General features: G+C 33.8%; 1 protein-coding gene across 5 annotated transcripts in view; it reads right to left on the minus strand.

The window, feature by feature from the left end:
- Positions 1–14,924, minus strand: part of LOC128862845 (uncharacterized) — a 130,417-nt gene that overhangs the window by 76,603 nt on the left and 38,890 nt on the right. Inside the window, exon 1 of one of the 5 annotated variants that reach the window (XM_054101621.1) lies at positions 10,952–12,288. The exons of 1 other annotated variant lie outside the window; for it this stretch is intronic. The gene's annotated coding sequence lies outside the window, so the exon portion shown is untranslated. Of the gene's footprint in view, positions 1–10,951; positions 12,289–14,924 lie in introns of those variants that run through there. 3 more of the 5 variants (XM_054101616.1, XM_054101619.1, XM_054101617.1) reach the window with 3 other exon arrangements.

Genomic DNA, 14,924 nt, shown 5'->3' on the forward strand with positions numbered 1-14,924 from the left:
AACGAAATCGCTGGAGCTTTATTCGCTGCACTACGTCTATGTAGTCGTTAAGCTCATACAGCTCATTGTTCCATTCCCTATACGATACTCGCCGTTACCAACGTACAAGAGTCCAAAAATCATCCTCTCCAACACTTCAAGCGACGGACAGGTGGACTGCCTTGCAATAATAGGCACTACATTAAAATTTTATGGGCCAGAATACTTTTGCGGGCTTACCAAACCCCACATAAAGGAAGTTACTGCGAGAATACGAAATTCATAGAGCACCGGATAAAAAAATCTAGGGCAGAAGAAGCAAAATAACGTTCCGTCCTTCTACAAGAGCATCAAGTAGGCTCCTAAATCAGTATAAAGACGTCTTACGAGCTCTCACTGGATACCAGATAGACATTGCTTTCCTTGTTATCGTTTCAAGAAACCACAACTAGTAGAAATAAGCATCTGCCATTTTTGCAAACTAAGTGATGAGACGCCAGAGCACATCCTCGGCGAATATGCAATTCGTGCAAGACGCGAACTCATTTGCTTAGGCGGTGTGTCTCTAAATCCATCGGTGATGCGGAGCGATAGTCTTAAGGAAGTGCACAAATTTATTAGAAGCCTCAAATTACAGACGCATGGTTAGTCATCCCCATCCTTGTATACGACGCAGCACGGGAAGCGTTCGAGAGAGAAATTCTCCGAAAAATCTTTGGTTCTCTTCGCATAGGCGAAATGAGTTCCTTATTCGACAGAACAGCGAGCTGTATGAGCTATACCGAGTTGTGAATATAGTGAATCGCATTAAATCACAACGGCTGTGTTGTCGTAACCATGTCTCGAGGATGAACGGAAGTACTCCGGCACGGCAGTCTTCTGAGAGGTTACCCACACGTGGAAGACGCGGAAGAGAGAGATCTAACCTGCGTTGGGGAGGCCAAGTGAGGCAATAACCTAACAGCACTCGGTGTCATCAACTGGCTCCAACGAGCAGCGAACCCAGCTAGTTGGCACAGTGTTTTAGATTCGACCAAAACCGAAATACGGTTGAACTGCCATCTAAGTAAGTAAGTGAGTAGGTTAAGCAGAATAGAATGGGCGCTATGGCCCAAACTAAATAATTAAGCATCTAGTTTCATCATTACCGTTGCCTCTTTTCCCATTGGACCATCGGGCTTCTAGTTGGATATGTGATCGTTAATCACTCCGAAAATTTTGAAAAAAAAAAAATTCCATATTTACTTAGTAAATTTTTTTTAACTGGTTTATGAGCTCTTTGTCAATATGCATTCCAAATTCCTTCTTGTATTTTCCTGCTTTAGCGGTAATAGCAATTTGTCAATATTTTTTTTGGTTTTTTTTTTCATCTCCAACTGCCGTCTCTAAAGACGTTTTCATACAAACACTTAGAGTAAATTCATTAAAGCTGAAAAGATCACCACCACATACGCACTACAAGAAGTGATTTTTATGGATCATAAAATTGTCGGCTGTCAATAAATAATACTTAACGCTTATTCAAAGTCCGTCCACAGTGAATTCCAAACAGGATTTCGAAACGTTTGGCACGACTGACACAGAAAATTCACAGAAAATCCATAACAAATGCTGAGTGGCGGCCGAAGTCTAACAAATGGCTAATCAGCAAACGTAAAACGGGTCATTAAAAAAGAAGCTCCCAATGCATGCCCGATACGAGGTCAAACTACATATACCATATAATAACAATCGCATGAGGTAATAAGCTTAGCACATTAAATGTGATTGAACGATCAAAGAGGATCCTGATATGATCATTAATGAGCATTAACAGCTGTTTATTTGGTTTTACTTCTTGCCAATTTACGGGCATACGCAATATCTGTACGTAAAAGACAAATAGTACGGAGGAATTGATCGCTGATCGATCGTGTGTGATCTGCTTGAAACCTCTCACAACGAAATATGGCTGACGGTCGTTTACGAGTAGACGTAAGCCACAGCTGGGGTTGCGTGTGCTCGAGTTGAACTCATTCAATTCAATTTAACCATTTGAGGCTGTTGATTTTTAGGGAAAAAATGCTGACTCATAACATTTCGTTGGAGTATGATTTCAGAATTCAATGCGATACACAATCAACAGCTGATTTACTACAAACGCACAGGCACAGGCACACAGTCATTGGATAGGAAAAAATGTGTGTGCGTGCGTCTCATAAAGTGCGTTTCATAATCATAAGACACCTTTAGTATACGAGTTTTTGAACTACCATAAGCTCGTTTTTACTTTCCGGAGTAGTTTTTATTTGGCATCACTTTAACAGTTATAGACTTAAGACTTACATCAATTGTAGAACCGTTATCGTTTGCCAAGAAGCTGCACTTTTGCTAGTCTTTCATAATGATAAGACACTAGTCGAAAATAAGCTTCTGAAGTGATAAAAGGACTATCCACGGATCAAGCCATTTTTTGATGTCTTCATATGAATGGAACTAACTGCTGGTCCGCCAGACCATGTGCCATCGATCGGAGCAGGTGATAATCGGACGGCGCAATATCTGGAGAATATGGCGGGTGGGGTAGGATTTTCCATTTCTGTGTTTCCAGGTAGGTTTTAACGAGTTTGACAACGTGAGGCCGAGCGTTTTCATGCTGTAGAATAGCTTTTTCATCCCTCTCCGTGTATTGCGGCCGTTTCTCGCACAGTGCTGGACTCAATCGCATCAACTGAAGTAGAGTGATGAGTCCCCAGTGATGGTTTCGCTTAGTTTTAACAGTTATAATAAATAACACCAACTTGGTCCCACCAAATACATAGCATAACCTTCGCAGCGTGAATATTCGGTCGAGGCGACGACGTAGAAGCATGACCGGGCAGTCCCCAAGACTTTCTTTTCTTTGGGTTGCTGTACTTAATCCATTTTTCATCACCCGTCACGATGCGATGAAGAAAACCCTTCCTTTTTTTGCCGCTGGAGCAGTTGTTTTCAGGCGAAAGAACGACGTTCAACAGCCCTTGGTTTTAACTCATAAGAAACCCAAGTTCCCTGCTTCTGAGTCATTCCCAAAGCATGAAATCGCTTGGAAATGGAGTGGAGGGTAACTCCGAATACTGAAGCAAGCTCTTCTTGCGTTTGACACTGATCCTCATTGAGCAATGCCTCCAATTCAGCGTCTTCAAAGGTTTTTGGCCTTCCTTCACGCGGACGGTCGTCAACATTAAAATCACCGTCTTTGAAGCGACGGAACCAATCTCGGCACGTTGTTTCACTTAAAGCAGCATCTCCATAAACTAAACTTTTTGTAGCTCTCGATGTCTCGATGCGCTTCAGCCGCCGTTTTTTTCGAATGAAAGAGGAAAATCAACACTTCCCACAAATGACGATTATTCGGCACAAAATCAGACATTTTCACAAAACCAAAAGTATATGATACCAAAACAAAAGCTTGGTTTATGACGTTTAGGTTATGTTAGAATCGACAAGCAACACTGCATCTATTGGCAAACAGGGGGAGCTTAGTTGCGCACCGAACAATTGCATAAAAAAACAGGCAGAACTTGTTGTGTTATCCGGAATTTTAACGGAGTCTTGAGAATTATAACATTTTGAAGCTCGTTGGCAGAAAATTATCACTATCAAGTCGGGAAAGAGCAGCTAGCAATCATAAGAAAAGCTTCTAACTCGACTAAGGCTTGCGCCAACTTGGCCGCTATTGTTCAAAATAAGATTTCAAAAACAACAGACACCAACTGGGACACTGTAAGATATTTGGAATATTTTTAATGTTGCCCAATTTCATGTTATTTTTTAAAAAGGTTATATTTTCGGATGAAAAAAATGGAACTTTAATGGACCCGATAGTTTTTTAATTTATTGGAGAGATTTTTTTTGTGCAAGAGTCCCTCTTATTTTCCAAGCGCAACTTCGGTGGAGGTTCTGTTATGGTTTGCTGTGCATTTACATCGAAAGCAACTCTTGATGTACAGTTTACATCATCGCGAATGAGGAGTGGAGACTACAACAACGTTTTGGAAAGTAGTCTACTTCCTTTTAATCAGAATAACCCGGAAGTGCCCTTCGTATTTCAGCAAGATAACGCCCGAATCCACGTAAGCAGGAAAACAAGGCAGTATTTGACCGATTGCGCCATAGAAACTATGGACTGGCCGGCGTGTTCTCCTTATCTAAACACAATAGAAAATATTTGGGGTATATTAGTCAGAAGAGTTTACGACCCCAACAGACGCCAATTTGACAGCACCAATGAGCTTAAAGCGGCAATTAAGGCAAAATGGGATTCTCTAGATGTAGATTTACTTAAAAAGTTAGCAGAATCGATGAAAAAAGGTTATTTTGTGTGGCTAAAGCAAATGGTGCTTTCATAGAATACTAAAATATTCTAGACGACAGAAAAAAAATTTGAAAAAGTATTCTTTTGTTAAGCGATCACTTTAATTGAACAGTGTCTTATCATTTTGAAACGCCTGGAAATACGTTTTTGTTAATCATTTTCCTTATTATTAAAAAAGTTCTAAGTTCTGTAATGAAACAGATACATTTTGTTACTTGAATCGATGTGTAAAATATTATTTTTCTCTGAAATCTATATATTAAAATATTTCGAAAAATTAGGGGTGTCTTATGGTTATGAAACGCACCTTATATATTGTTGTTTTGTTTGGTATTTAAGAGAAAAAATATTCATGATCACATCACGTCATAGTGCCCAATGCTCGCGCAACGTTCATGAAAAGTTCTAATGAAGTAGAAAATGCGATAAACCTTCTCGAGCGTGAGATGGAACCTTTTAGTGCGATCAATCGCACATTTGTCCGCTAGGTACGCGTATAATGCCTTGTAGCAATCAATGAGAGTCTGAGCTGCTGGCATTTAGTGGTGATTGCCTTTGGGCTAATAGGACAGTTATAATAGACATTGTTCTTGTTTCTTGTATCATTGTTGTTAACAGGTATGCGCATATGCGCCTATAAATGTGTGAGTAGGTAGATGGCTGCGTTTCTGGCTCAAGGTAAGTGCGGTTGGCTGGTTAGCCACACACGCAACACAGGAGGCCAAATAGCCGACTGAGGAGTAGGGAGCGTGCGATCTATCGAGGCAATGTAGTAGAAGATACCTCATTCTTAAATATAACCACCAAGTATTTTTCTATAACCACACACCACCACATACGTGCAAGTGTATTTACATACATATGTATGTATGCCAATGTGCCAGTCAATTAGCCGTACATTCGGTCGTTGCGTGTGTGTGTGTGTGTGTGTGGTGCCCCTACAGTGCCAAGATGATTCATCACGTACATCCATATCATCAACAACACTGCCTTCTGTATCGGCTTGCCTTGCCAGGCACTCACTCATCCATTGTGTTTCCTCACCTCTACATATTATCGCCTTTTGCTCAGACATGGCGTTGGTGGTGGCGCAGTTCAAGCATAAATGCCAACAACAAAACATGTGCGAGTATGTGCACCGCGTCCATGTCAGAACTACCACAAGTTATTCGAGTAATATTAATAAATAAAATTAATTTCTATGAAAAACTGCAATGCGGCGCTCACCGCACACTCAACTATTGTACATACACACATTCACGAGTAGATGTTTGTAGTTGTAAAAAAAGATCAAAAGATGAAAGTTCTTTGCGTTTGCGGGAAACTGCAGAAAGTTGTTGCTTTAGCAGAAGAAAAATCGTTACGTACTCACTTACATGCATACATACACTTACATATATATGTACATACATCCTCGCTTACACCTTTAGTAAATTTATTTATGCATTCATTTAAATATTTTATGTGGCACATTTGCGTTCTCACGCAGCTAACCGCATTTCTTGATTTATAGGCGTGAGGTTAAGTAAAGAAACGAAAAGAAAATAGAGAAGAAAGAATGCTTTCTTCAAAATAAAATAAACAGAAACTATTCTGTGTTTCATAGCAATTTTTTTCTTATAAAATTTGTTGCTGAATGAGCAGCCGTTGAAAGATAAGCGAGTGTTTGCAAAGGCATACAAGAAATATATGATTTTTCGAAATTCCTTGGAGGTTTTCGAATTTTGTAACGAAAACGAAAATGAGTAAATATGCTCCATTATAGAGCGATTGGACATTTTCGTCAATTCTACTAAAAAATGGTTGAAGGCAATTGTGTAAACAATTTTCAAAGAAATTTAATAATTTGGAGATTTATTCAATATTAAAAATTTTGGTATTACATTTTTTAAAATGAAAAATCTTGAGCTATTTTGTTATTATTAAAAAAAATTTAATTTGTTGGGATAAAAACACATTTAAAAAAAATTGTTTTTCGACATGATCTTCAATTTTTTTGAAAATCGGTTTATTTGTAGGCTTGAGTATAAAAAGAGGTAACCTGAAGTGAAGTAAAGGTAAAGTTTTTTTTTTCATTTAAAAAAATATTTTAAAAATATTTTTGATTTATTTCATATTGAAAATCTTCGTATAGAGTTTTTTTAAATGAAATATCTGTAGTTCTTTATTTCTATATTTCCAAATTGTTAAACGACGTACTTAATGTCAATGGACAGATGTATACCTAAAATAAAGGAGAAAAAACTAAATTTTTTTTTGGATAAAACATACATTTAAAAAAATTGTTTTTGAAATATTTTCGACATAGTTCTAAATTTTTCTGAAAATTAGTTTATTTTGTATTTGTACTTGTTTTTTTTTAATATAAAAAAATATTTAAAAATATTTTTGATTTATTTAATGATGAAAATTTTGGTATGGAGTTTTTTAAAATAAAATATCTTTAGTTTTTTTTATCAATTACATACTTATTTAAAAAAAGATGTGTATAAAGCTTGTACAAAAAAAAAAAATAAATTTTTTTCAAATATTTTTTTAAATATTATAGTTAATATTTTAAAATGAGATCACAAAAAGTAAACTGAAAATTAAATTTTTTTAATTTATTTAGTGTTGAAAATTTTGATATTGAATTTTTTAAAATGAAATATCTTCAGTTCTTTTTATCATTTATATACATACATATAAATTTTTTTAAATTTTTTTTGTATAAAGCTTGACATTTTTTTTAAATTTGTTTTAAATTTTTTCAAATATATTTTTTTTAAATAGTTAATTTTTTAAAATGAGACATCTTTAGTTCTTTTTTTCACTTTTATATACTAGTTTTGTATTTAAATCTTTAAAGGGCCTTTTGTGCAGAGTTATTTTTTTCCATGTAAATTCTCAATATGAATGAAATCTGACCATAAGTGGAACTTTAATAAATATCTCAATTTCAAGATAGGAGCCATGCTGAAATTATCGAACCTCTGCCATATCGAGAAGCTAGTTTAAAGCCGATTACAAAATTTGCACTGAATAATGCAACTGAGAGTCTTACGCATTTTCTCCACATAACGAATGCACGACATTTTTTCTCATATGGAGAAAATTTGTAAAACAGTTAGAAAAAAACAAAAACTATAAAAAATCAACGGAATTATCATAGCAACATCAAACATGCTAAAATTTAATAAGTCATAAAATTAAATTAAATTTTTTTTCTAGAAACTCTAATTAAAAACAGTGGAAAAGTGGAATATGAAAAATCTAAGGCTTTTTTCTAATACTTGTATAAAATTTTAAAATTAGATTCATTCGGTTTTTGTTCGACAATGAGCTACACTTTTATAAAATAATAATGAACATAAAAGTCAAAACATGGTCAAAAATGGTCGAAATGCTGTAACGGTCTACGCTTTGTCGCGGGGTGTATTAGGGGCATAATACAAGCTTTGCAGAGCCTAATTGGAGAAGTTTCGTCACTTCAAAAGTTCACTTGAATTAATTTCATCTTATAAGGTTAAGAAAGAGATTTTAACGCCAACCCGGACTCCAAAGACCATGAGATCTAATAAAGAATCTATCTAACGCCAATCCGCCAAATTATGGACTGCTAGGAAATTCGCAATACGGCTTAACGACATGAAAACGGCTGATTTTGCTCATTTTTAAACTAAGCTTTTTTCGGTATTTCGACCGCAGGAGCAGGCATTTATTAATGAATGTATTTGCTCGAATTCGTTCACCCGCCCATTTTGAGTTTGGGCAAAGTCCATTCAGGTTGGTTAGACGACCAACCGACTCATTACAGTTCGGTGGAAATTTTCATGGTATAACTAATTAATCTGAATAATTCGGAAATGTTGCTCAGCTACTTTACCAGAAAAAAGGTAAACGTAGAATGAAATTGACAATGCCAGATTATAAATTGGCAAAAAAAAAATTCCCTCAAAAATTTTGAAAAAAAATTTGTATTTATTTATTTTATAAAAAAAAAATGTTCTAAGAAATGTATTTATTTAAATAAATTTATTAAATAAATCATTTATTTAAATAATTTTTTTTTAAAGAAATATTAAATTTATTTTAATATTGTAAATTGTATTTAAGAAAATTTGAAATTTTTGTATACAGTCTGAAATTGAGATTTAAATGTTTTTTGAATTAGACAATGAGCTATAATTTTCATAAAAATAAATAATAAATAAAAAAAGTAGCCAAAACTGGTCAAAATACTGAGGGGAACAATTTTTTTCGAGGGCTGTGCAATTTTTGAAGTCAAAAATTACTGCGGTTATTTTCAACAATTAAAAAAATTTGTTTTTAATAAATTTAATTTAATGTAATAAAATTTTGAAAAAAATTGAATTTAAATATTTTGGAAAAGAAATTACATAAATTATAAAATTGGAAAATTTTTTTGAATAAAATTTATTAAAATAAAATTTTTTTAATACTATTTTTTTCAAAATTCAATATTATTTAAAATTTTTTTTTATTAAATAAATTAAATGTATTTAAAATTTTGTTAAGTATGTTGTTTCAGAAAAAAGTGAAGATAAAACCTTGTTTTATTGTGGCAAATTTGTTTAAATAAAATTTATTAAAATAAATTTTTTTTTAATAAATTTTTTTTCAAAATTTTATTAAATTAAATGTAATTAAATTTCTTTTTTTTAAGTTTATTGAATCATAAAAAAAGTGAAGAAAAACCCTTTTTTTATTGTTGAAAATTCACAGATATTTTTGGCTTTAAACATTCTACAGCCCTCGAAAATATTTAACACCCTGATCGTTTGAAAAGGTTTGACTATATTTTTTATATTTATTTTTTGTTTTAATAAAACCGCTGTAGCCGAATGGGTTGGTGCGTGACTACCATTCGGAATTTTCAGAGAGAACGTAGGTTCGAATCTCGGTGAAAGACCAAAATGCAAAAAGCTCCTCATAAAAAAATATCTGCCGTTCGGAATCGGCTTAAAACTGTAGGCCCCTTCATTTGTGGAACAACATCAAGACGCACACCACAAATAGGACTATGAGCTCGGCCAAACACCCAAAAAGGGTGTACGCTCCAATTATATATGTATATATTTAATAAAATTATAGTTTATTGTCTAATAAAAAAACTATATAGAATTCAAAACATTTTCCGAAAATTTCCATCAAAATTTCGAAATATTCAAAGTTTAAAGTTGCTAGAAAATTCAATTGACTTTTTATAATATTTTGCTTGACGGTGTACAGATTTGTCTTGAAATTTTTTATATGGAGAAAATACGCAATACCGTCAGGTGAAAAAAAATTATCAAAAATCACCAAGAATTTTGAGCCACTTCCAACTTTGCTCTTTCGTCATCATCATCGGTTCCTGTTTCTCTAACTGGAGCATAGGGACTCGCCCTAGCTCTTTATGTACTAAAATTTATTGGGCTACAAAACTGCGTACAATGATTTTTTTTTTAATTTTGAGGCCAATTTCTGGTATTCTTAAAAATCTTGTACACAGTTTCAAATTTTGATTAACTTAGTCTTTATTATTAGTATAAACTATAAAAAAAAAATATTAAAAAAAATATATAAAATAAGTAAATAAATGAATACTAAAAGCTTGCCAAAATATTAAGGCGCTATATATGTATATCTTTTTTTTTAGTATTTTAACACAATTCATCCATCCATCGCTTGATTGCATTGCCCAACTAGTTCCAAGTTAGCTAGAGAGCTGTACAATACTTGTAGGATAGTTTGGCTATCAAAGCTAATACGATGACTCAAAGCTATCACAATAACAGCATGCGCTTGAAAATTCTGGATCAAAATTAGATTATGGGCCGCAATATGCGCGACTGGTTATTGTGTCATGGTACCCAGCAGGTAATAGGTTTGTAGAGACATTAAAGGGTTAATTAAGCTGTGCTAAGTATAGCGTACTGCATTTTTTTTTAGGGAGACAGAGTAAACTAAAAAATATTTAAAAAAATGTATAAGTTTGAGATTTCGTAAAAAAAATTGAAAAAAAAAATTTTTCATTTTGAGATTTAGTTGACGTTGAAACTTTTTTTTTAATATATTTTCAATTTACTTCTTATTGTACTTAAGCGTACAAATACCAAGTTTTGGAAAAATGTACGATAGTGCCCAAAATATAATACTTGGATCTCTTGACATGGAATCGCTCTGATACTTGCAAGTGATTTCCTACGAAATCAACATTCTCAGGGGTAACTAACTGCCATTCGAAGGCATCCTAAAACAACGGCAGGCTTCTCAGTTAGCAGCAAAAAATGCAAAATTTCACTTAGAATCAGATCTCTGCTAAACCTGTCGAGGTTGTGTCCACTAAGCGTCTTTTTGTGCATTAATAAAAATGTCATACAGTTTAAAAAAAAAAATGTGTAAAGAAGCTGCAAAATCAGCATTGTTTATCACTTTCAGCAGCATTTCAAAGATTTGCACATTCTTTTCCTAGTGCGATAAAAGCATGCATTATATTTGTCTGCACGTAGTTAATGTCAGCACGGTTTCATCAAAAAAAAAAAAATAATAAAAAATAATTCTTTACAAATTCACATGTCTTAAAAATTTTATCATTGCGCAGCACCCACACACAAGCAAAGTTTTATCAGTCAGCGAAACAATTTATCTTACACAATCTTTGTTAATTGCTTTTTGTTTTTCACAATAAAAAAATAACAAAACAATAAATACACCGTTAAGTAATCTAAAATGAAACAATTTCGCGCATTAAAGCGTCTTTAAACAGCACCGCAACGTAGTAGTAATACAAATTTTTGAAGCGACGTTGACACTTGAATTACGCGGTCTTACGCGCACAGCCGACAAACATCGTTAGTTGCCAAATAAACGAGCTGAACTGTACGAAATGAAGCGGAGTGAAATAAAGAAGTTGGAAAAGGCAGTTGAACCGAAGTGGCGAACTGCACGCCGTGATGTTTGGACGCGCAATGAGCCGAGTCGTTCGTGGAGCGCAGCGTCCAAGCGGCGTTGCTGGTCGCCACCACAACTGGGGAAATGACGTTGTGACGCTTCAGTAATAACACAAACAACCATACCAACAAAGAAGGTAGTGAATACGATCAACAAGCACACAACAAGCAACAACCTGAAGCTGGCAAGCTGGCAAAGCGTTGCTGTGTGGAAGAAAACTGATTCAAGCTGAGCTGTCGTAATGCTTATGCGTTATGCCCCTTGCACTGGATTGTGTGTTGGGTATAAATTGATTTTGTTTTGTTGTTGTAAATATATGTAAGTATATATTGTTGTCAATATTGATCATGTTGCATTGCTTGGTTAGTTGGTGTTGCTGGTTGCTTGAAAATGTGTTTGCCAATGCAACTTTTAGTTTCGCTTTAAATTGTTATTGTTGTTATTTCCTTTGCCATGCCACTGCATATTGAGTGGTGCTCCTCTTTTGTGGAAATGAGGCATAAAAATTGCAGGCAGCAAGCAGCATGCAACAATGGACAAGCGGCATGCAAGCGCTGCATGACGACGCCAACGTCACGCCAGAAAAAGAGACCATGACGTTGAATGGTTGGCGTTCAGCTTTGGTTGGCATTGCGCGATACAGAAAAGCCCCCAAGCAAAAAAGGGGAATGCAGACAGCCTGTGCGGCGGACGGACGAGTGTCTGCTGGTCAGCCACAGCCTGAAGTTGCAGCAAGGCAAGCAAATTGTTGCTGTTAACGCCAACGTTTTGTGGATGGTTGGCGTTGGGTGTTGGGCTTGTAGTGGTTGGAGCAACATTTCTGGCGCGCAGGCAGCAAAGTACAAGCGGCCCACTGCCGCAGCGTGGAATGTGGGCAATTGCAACTTGTTAGGGCGAATGGTGTTGATGTTTTTCTCTTTTATAAATTTGTTCTCATACATTTAAGTTGATTGTTTCAAATTCATTTTAGTTTATTATTTTAAATTAACTTTAGTTTATTATTTTAAATTATTTTAGTTTATGTTTTTAAATTAATTTTAGTTCAATATTTTCAGTTAATTTAAATATAAGGTGAATTTCATTTTATTGCATATTCCGTTGCGAAATTATTAAGATTCATACTGACAAGTTTTGACTGTTTTCTTATTTTTTTTATGCTCATTATTTTTATAATAAAAATATAGTTATTCTATGCCAAAAACTATATTAAAACGAGTTTTTAACATTGTACCATATTTACAGAAATTCAGCAAACTTTTAATAAAGGTTCAATCTTTTTATTTAGGAATCATAGAAAATGTAGGAAAAGTGCAGGTTTGAAGGGACTCAAAATTGTGATTTATTTTTTATATTTTTCCACTGACGTTGTTGCGGATTTTCTCCATGTAAAAAAATCATCCTTTCATTATTTATAAAATTATTTTGGATTAAGTAATTTAACTTTGTTTTATTCAAAGTTGTTTTAATTTAATTTATTTTTGTTTATTTTTATTGTATTTTTCGTGATGTAATTTTTTTTATTTAATTTTTAATTCCAGTAATTATAATTTATAGTTTTATCTTTCCTGATTTCTTATATTTTGTTTTATCTTATTTTATTTTATTTCATTTTATTTTATTTGATCCCTTCTTATACATAAATAATTTAACATATAATATTATTTTATTTTGTTTTAATTTTATTTATTTTTCTTTACTTTATTTTATTTTTTAATTTCATTTCATCTTATTTTTTCCTTTTGGAAATTTGTTTTAATTATATGTTATCTTATTTTATGTTGTTTTTTATACAAAACTAGCTTTAACCCGCGGCCCCGCTCGCGTAGGAGTGGTTTGGATATTGGGGATTTAGAATCTGTATATAAAAGAATTACAAACAATAATTTTTTATTAATAACCATAATATTACAATACCCGGCATCCGTTGCTATGCCTCGTTGAATAAAATCAAAACAACCAATCAGAAAAATATCAAGCAAAATTATTTTTATTAATTTTCTGTCTCAAACCATTTTTAAACTTTACATTTGGGTCATAGTTGAACAGCTTATGCGGATTATGAAGTCTAGAGTGTGCTATAAATAGTGGGAAATAGGAAAAATTTAGATTTTTTAGATTAAATTTAAGCAAATATTCGATTATTAGTGACGAATGAGAGTGGAGGCGCGGCCTGGGGGCTGTGGGAAGGGAGTTCCATCATAAAATCTTGCCTATAACCTTCATTGGGTGAAAATACGAGTGTATAAAATTTTTTACGTAATTTGGTGTTGTCGTTTCGTAATGATACGCGGAGAGCCATTCACCTTTATAGTACAGATTAAATTTTTTAATATTTTATTTTGTTCTTTTATGGTTTTTTAAATTTGATTTTGTTTTAATTTAATTTATTTATTTTATTTATTGGCGCGTACACCCCTTTTGGGGGGTGTTTGGCCGAGCTCCTTCTCCTATTTGTGGTGCGCGTCTTGATGTTGTTCCACAAATGGAGGGACCTACAGTTTCAAGCCGACTCCGTACGGCAGATATTTCTTATGACGAGCTTTTTCATGGCAGAAATGCACTCGGAGGTTTGCCATTGCCTGCCGAGGGGCGACCGCTATTAGAAAAACGTTTTTCTTAATTTGGTGTTTCACCGAGATTCGAGCCTACGTTCTCTCTGTGAATTCCGAATGGTAGTTCCACCAACCCAACCCATTCGGCTACGGCGGCCGCCAAATTCCAAATTATTTTCTTTTATTTCGGTCTAGTTAACGGTTTTTTTATTTATCTTTGTTTTGATTAAATTTTCCTTTTTAATTTTCGTTTCTTTCAGTTTATTTTATTTTATTTTTCATTTTATTAATTATTTTTTTGCGTTTGTTGTATTTTTTCTATTTTTTTTTTGATATATTTTCATTTTTTTTTTTTTTTTTTTTTTTGTCCATATAACATTGCTTGCATTTCACCTTAGTTACCAGCATTGTTGTTGGTGGTATAATTGCTTTGCTACGCCTGCTGCTGCCAAGTCAACCTAATTTATCTGCCAAATTTTATTTACAGCATAACAAGCTTCGCGCAATGGCTACTACCAATTTTTTTTTTTTCTTAGATTTTCTCTAATCTCTATCTTTCTTAAGGGGTAACACCACTGTACACGCGTAAAATAAACACGATTTTTAAAGAATTTTTTGTATAGAAGGAAAGGGAAAACAATCACTCTGATTTGGGAAGTTATTACTTATATACTAAAATACAAAACTACAAAGTTTGATCGAAACATTTTACAAAATGGCGGCATTGGAGACATTTTTGTAATGTGGTTTCTCTTGAAGGAGCTCCGCGGCACGCAGCACAGAGGGTGCAAATTTTAATCTGGAACAAAGAAGCATTTTTTTTCTTAATCTAGATAAGAATAGCTAGAGAAACACGTAGGGGATTTAAAAAATATTTATTTTTGTGGAATTAGCAAGCATTTGAAGGAAAAAACTCGGCACTTAAATAATTATAACAATCGTTTAAATTAATCTATCGAAAATCCCCTACGCTCTTCTCTTAAGAAGGTTATTATACAGACGTAGTGAAAAACCTGATTAAAAATCTTTAAAATTGTTTGAGTTATGCTGCGTGCCAATTTCAGAAAACGTGTTTTGAGAAAAACGCGTTTAAAGTTTGGAAATTTGGAGAAGTCGTTAGG

This window comes from Anastrepha ludens, chromosome 5 (assembly GCF_028408465.1).
Source record: "Anastrepha ludens isolate Willacy chromosome 5, idAnaLude1.1, whole genome shotgun sequence".
NCBI lineage: Eukaryota > Metazoa > Arthropoda > Insecta > Diptera > Tephritidae > Anastrepha > Anastrepha ludens.